Below are 6,620 nucleotides of genomic sequence, written 5' to 3'. Positions count from 1 at the left end.
ATTCGTTCAGTATCTCACTATGGGATATAGACAACTGCCGTATTGCCGATATGCTGACGAAGCAGACTAAAGTAGAGTAGGTTATTATCTGAATCATAACTCCCGACAGAGGTGAAAACCGAACAATATGAGGAATTTGCCCCTTCATAACCTGCATTATTCACCCTGACTATTCACTCCCAGGACTGAGTGGGCCAGAGAGGGTTCTGTCACATCCAGTCTATAGAAACAAGCAAATGTGTGCGGAGAAGACCAGGTGGCTGCCGCGCAAATTTCTTGAATAGAAATGCCTCTAAACAGAGCCCAGGATGTAGCCATACCTCTAGTAGAGTGTGCTCGTAATCCTATTGGGGGCTCTATATTCGCATTATTGTAACATAACACGATAGCATCCACCACCCAGTGGGAAAGGCATTGACGAGAGATAGGTTTTCCTTTGTAAGAGTCAGCCCACGAGACAAATAGCTGATTGCTCTTACGAAGTGTGTGGGTTCTCTGAACATAGGTATACAGAGCACGAACCGGACATAAACTGTGTAACCTCTCCTGCTCTGGGGATGAAAAAGGTGGTGGATGAAAAGCTAGCAGGTCCACTGATTGAACATGCACCAGCATGATTAAACACTTTAGGCACAAACGCGGGGTTAGGTCTAAAAGTTACTTTTTGACCCCCCGGAGCGAACATCATACACGAGGACTGAACTGATAAAGCATGTCGCTCACTCACCCTTTTTGCTGTAGTGAGAGCAAGTAACATAGCCGTCTTAAAAGCGAGCAGCTTCAAGGCAATGTTATCAATGGGTTCGAAAGGGGCTTTTGAGAGCGCGTTCAGAACTACGGACAACTCCCAAGGCGGGACCAGCAGCTTTGATACTGGGTGCAGCCTATGTGCCCCTCTCATAAATCGACAGAAGAGAGGGTGTTGGCCAGTAGTACCCACGTTAAGATCAACATGACATGCTGAGATAGCGGACAGATAAACCTTAACTGTAGAGAAGGCTCTGCCCTTATCCAGAAGGTCCTGTAGGAAGCACAGCACATCCAAAACTGAACACAAGAAAGAAACAATGTTTCTATCTGCGCACCATCCCTCAAACACCCTCCATTTGAGATTGTATAAAGAACTCATTGAGGCAGTTCTGAATTCTCAATTCAGAACGTGTTCTGAATGGTCTCTACCACTTTCGAAGGTAACCCAGCTGCATTCAGATTTAGCCTCTCACGGGCCAGGCCCAGAGAGCTAGTTTCTGAGGGGAGGGGTTAAAATTTCACCCCGTGCTTGTGAGAGGAAATCACTGCATTCTGGTAACGACCATGGCTGGTCGTAGAGCAGTTGCGCAATCTCCGCAACCCACAGTCTCCCCGCCCATTATGGCGTGATCAGAATCATTACATGTCTGCATTGCCGAACCCTCCGTAGTGTCGGCTCAATCAGGCTCAACAGAGGGAACGCATACAGTAACACGTCTGGCCACTCGTGGGCTAGAGCATCCACACCCAACAGTGCATCGTCGCTGGCCAGAGAAGAACAGGGGACATTGCGTGTCTTCGCATGATGCGAAGAGATCTACGGCACCCAGCCGAATCTCTGCCACACCATGAGGATCACTTGGGGGTGGAGTCTCCACTCCTCATACAGAGGATTCCCTTTGTGCAGTAAATCCACTCCCCTGTTCATTATTCCTGGAATATGTGTCGCGTGTAACGACAGGAGGGTCCTGCTGCTCCACATAATCGGTTCTTTCGCTAACAAGTGAAGCTTGTGAGAATGAACTCCTCCCTGCCGATTTATGTAGGCTATCACCGTTGTATTGTCCGTCCTGACCAATACATGATGATTCTTGAGAAAATGCACAAAATGTCTCAGAGCTAGTAACACTGTTAGTAGTTCTAGAAAATGTATGTGCTTCTCTCTCATTGCGGGAGACCAAACTCCTCTCACTGTTCTGCCCTCGAACACCGACCCCCAGCCCGTGAGAGATGCATCTGTCGTCACCACTTTCCTTAACATAACAGGACCCAGAGGGCATCCTGTCCTGAGAAAAGACGGGGCTCTCTAATGACGAAGAGCGCTCATGCATTCTGGTGAGACGCGCAATCTGTGGCTGAGATGGCTCTTGAGACGAATGCCCTGTGACTAGGGGTGATACAGTTAGCGGAAAAAAATCTAACCGTACGGTTCTCCACAAATGGTTCGGCACGCGCTAGGACCGCAGTTCAACTTAAATCTGACAGCGCATCTGTAATATGGTTTGCTATAAATAACACGTAAAACAAACAGGGTTCGACTAATGTATGTTTCTGTTGCTGGATGTACTGTATCAGTGCATTCTCTTAAAGTGACAGCACTTTCTTAATATTAATCAAACAGCAACAACAAAGAAATCACTCACTGCTCTTGATTGAATAGCTTTTGTAACTTTAATAAAGATTCATCTTTAATTTATACAGTGAAATATGCAATGCTGTTTTACATTTCATTACTTTATTCAATTTCTGTACCTAAAAACTAATGTTAGACCTCCCTAAAAAAAGTGAAAATCACTGTTTATTTTATTTGTATCTTTACTCTAACTACAAGCAACAGCACAAATAAATACAATAGATAGATTATTCTTATTTTCTTTATTTTTATTTGACAGTATAGTTTTTCCCTAAACATAGCACATACCGAACCGTACCAAAACCGTGACTCTAAAAGCGTGATACAAACCGAACCGTGAGTAAGTTGAACCGTTCCACCCCTACCTGTGACACTGTCCAAATCTGAAAATCCCTCATTCGCGGCAGTCCCAGGGTAACCACTGACACTGTGAAGGCCATCAGACCCAGTAGCCGAAGACACATTCTGAAAGAGACTGATCTCCCTCATTGAAAAAGGGAGAGGCAGCTGTGAAATGAGTTGATGTAACGGATCTTCGAACAGCGGGGGAAGGACGGGTGACACCCTCTCCATCATCTCTCTCCAAGAGCTGCTGGCCTGCGGACCATCCATCGGTTCCTCTCTGGGTTAAGCACAGAGGCATGGGTCCGACTTCCCAGCTACTGCCACGTGGAGTCTCCACTCTCGGGTTTTAGCTGAGAACTTCGTGCAGTGAGGACAGCCCTCGGGGTTTGACAGAGCTACCTGAGCGTGTTTAGCGCCCAAACAGAAGATGCAGAGGCCGTGTGAATCCTTCGCAGAAATCCACATTCCACAAGCACACGAATGGGGAGGAAGACCTTTTCCTCTCAAAGTGAACCGTACCGAACCGTACCGTGTCGTACCATGCAGTGGAAAAGTGTCATTAGAGGTTTTTTACAACCTTTTGAGGTACTATGGATGCATCAGTAATTGTACAAGCCACTTACCCACCCTCTCTGGTTTTTAGTGCGCAGTCTGGCGCGCAAACATTTGCTGTGTTTCAACACAGCAGTTTTTTAAGCCTGTAAAATCAAAGACCGAATAAAGGGGTTTCTCACTCATTTTATTGTCCCTGCATGCGGTGTCTACACCGGACGCGACAGCTGTACAGAGATACCCATTTTAAATACATTTAGTAGTAGAGCTACTGCACGCAATTTTCAGTGCTGGAAATCTATTTATTCTTTGTTGAAACTTCCACTCGTCGCGGAGAACGCAGGTCACAGTTGCTTAGCAACGGCAGACGCCACGAAAACGCAAGCTCCAGAGCGCTTTGGAAAGAAGGAGATAGCAGTGCGACTGGCGTTTTCCACGTGTTTTTAGGCGCGACATGTGAACTGTCTACACTGTCTACACACAAAGTCTGTCTACACTGGACGTGACAAAGCGACCTTTGCAATTCATTTGAACTTTTGTGTCAGTACGTCATAAAGAGAACGCAGCATCAGTTTACTGTTGGGGATTTGTCGTGCCGCACCGCATTCAGTGTAGTCAGTTACACAGCATCACTGATTAAAATGGGTTCTATAGTATTTTGTCGCACCGCTCTCGTCCAGTGTAGACACAGTGTGAGCCACGCAGATGCATGTGAACTCTGAATTCTGTTCACTTCTGCATCTATTTGTGCCTGAAATACGGTGCTCTGCAAGTATCCTTGTAAACACAGATGCTTATAGCTTAGGTGAAGGGAAACAATTGAGAAAGAAAATGGATGTGTAACAGTATATTGGTTCACAACAGTTTAATGTTCCTGTTGCTTTCTCTGTCATGAGCGTTAATCAAACAACAAAACACAAAGAAAACTCACTTTTGTAGCTTTAACACAGATTTGTTAGATTTAATTTATAGTGAAAACTATGCAGTGTTATTTTACATTTGATTATTCAATTTCTGTACCTGAATACTGTTAGACTTACCTGAAAAATATAAAGCACTGCTTATTTCATTTGTATCTTTGTTCTGTTATTTATCTATGCTTGTAATTTGTTTATTTCCTATTCTGATTTACTCGCCTACAAAATCACCCCAATCATTGATAATTTTTTTCCAAATAGAGCTATTGAAGTAATCTGATTTTTTAAAATATCGCAATATATACCGCAGAAAAAAAATATCGCAATGTGAGTTTTTTTCCAATATTGTGCAGCTCTATATACAGGGAGGCGGGACTCCCTGATCGCTGCAGCGATTGGTCTGCCATAGTTGGCAGACAAGGTGTTATTGGTGCTTCCGTGATCGGTCACACCTGAGGTGTTCCCATAGTGAGATACCGAACGAATGTTAGAAAGAGAACTCATTAGATTGCAAATGAGTTGCAACCCCCAGAAAACACTTTTAAGACGCTTTTTGACTTTTCGGCTTTACGACTCGGCTTGGCACGGCTCAGTATGGCACGGCTTGGCTCAGTTTGCATTTCCACTGCAGCTTAGTACCGCTTTAGAGTGGGTGGGATTATTCACATGTCGTTATGCGCAAAACCACGTTCATATTCGCGCGATTTTTTGCGCAGCTCGTCAGTGAACAACGGCTCTGTGTAGTTAATGCTGCTCAATGTGAAAGCACGCAGGTGATGGAGATTTACCGCTGATTACAGAACCGGCTTTCTGACAAGATGCGCATTAAATATCGCATGCGATTTATCGTGCAGCCCTAATACAAACCATGACTTTCATCCTGATATTTTATCTACATACGTGTGTACATGCGTTTCAACTGATAGCTAACACACCACAAGTCTTATGGTTGAAAATAAACAATAAAGGAATAACTGAAATAAGTGTGAATAACTAAATAAACTAAAATAAAACAAAACAACATTTTCCTGTGCCTTAGAGTGATTGTATAGAAGAAAACTTTTACAAATGTTTTTGCCCCATTTTCATCATCTTTAAAGTGTAATCAATTAAGAATTTATCTTGATTTATTAAAACAACTCTTAATTTATTTTTAAAACGTCATTTTGTTTAATTCTTTTACCATACATTTAAATCTATCTTTGATAGATATCCTATCCCTCTCCGTCGGTGTTAGGGGTGGTTAGTGGGTGTGGTTTACCACTACGGACATCGGTGAGAGAGGGCCTATATCGCTGCCACTGCGTAAGATGCACAACTTTTTCTTTTCTAACTTGTATCAGTAACAAACTCTACCTTTTTAAAATTGTAATTTTTATGAGGGGTCATCAATCAAATTTTGACACATAGTGCCCCATCAACTGGTGCAGTGGGCCCTGGTTCCTCCTGGTGCATAATAATGTCCAGCCTCATGTGGCTAGAGTGTGTAGGCAGGTTTTAGATGACGAAGGCATTGATGCCATTTACTGGCCCTCACGTTCCCCAGACCTGAATCCAATTGAGAACCTCTTGGACCTTATCAGCATCCGAAGTATTATGTGTCAGAGCATCCGAAGCCGCCAAGTAGCACCAGAGACTCTCCAGGAGTTCACTGATGCCTTGATCCAGGTCTGGGGGAAGATACACCAGGACACCATCCGCCAACTCACCAGGAGCTTGCCCAGACTTTGTTGTGAGCACATACAGGCATGTGGAGGCCATACACTACTGACTTACATTATGAGTTGCTGTGATGAAGCTACAGGCTGATCCAACTTGCATGAAGTTAAATTTTTTACATTGAGGGCTGGATTCAAAATCGCACCAAAATCAGTGTGTTGATGATTTTGGTTTCCATTCACATAATTTTATTCTTAAAAATTATAGAATGTATGTAACTAAAAATTTTCAAAGATTTTTCAAACTGAAAATGTAATTAATGTAGATTCAATATGTGATTCAAGTATTCACTTAATTTTTTTTGGAGCAGCGCATATGGAACAATTGGCAACCATGTAGGTGTTTACATGTTCACGTATGAATTACTGTATGAATAGCGTGCACTGCGAGTAGGCGTGATCACATTACAGATAATGAGCTCAGACGGGAAAGACTGGACCTCTCGTTGGCTTCATATGGATTACTTTATCAGAGAACATTTGTTTTCGAAACGACTTCATTTAAAAGTAGACACTTCAAGCTGTCTATAGATATATTTCTCGTGTCTGTGTGTCAAGTATTCGCTGAGTTTCAGTTCATTTTTGTGACACGTTTCAGAAAGTTGTTCACTAAGACCAAGACTGCAGAAAGCGCACCGTTTGTTTTCTTTATTTTACAAAAGCATAACGTTCTGTTGTTATTATGAGTGTATACAAATAAAAGTA

The sequence above is a fragment of the Sinocyclocheilus rhinocerous genome, unplaced genomic scaffold (genome assembly GCF_001515625.1).
Source record: "Sinocyclocheilus rhinocerous isolate Xijiao unplaced genomic scaffold, SAMN03320098_v1.1 scaffold2843, whole genome shotgun sequence".
Taxonomy (NCBI): Eukaryota; Metazoa; Chordata; class Actinopteri; order Cypriniformes; family Cyprinidae; genus Sinocyclocheilus; species Sinocyclocheilus rhinocerous.
Note: the sequence above shows the minus strand (reverse complement) of the source record.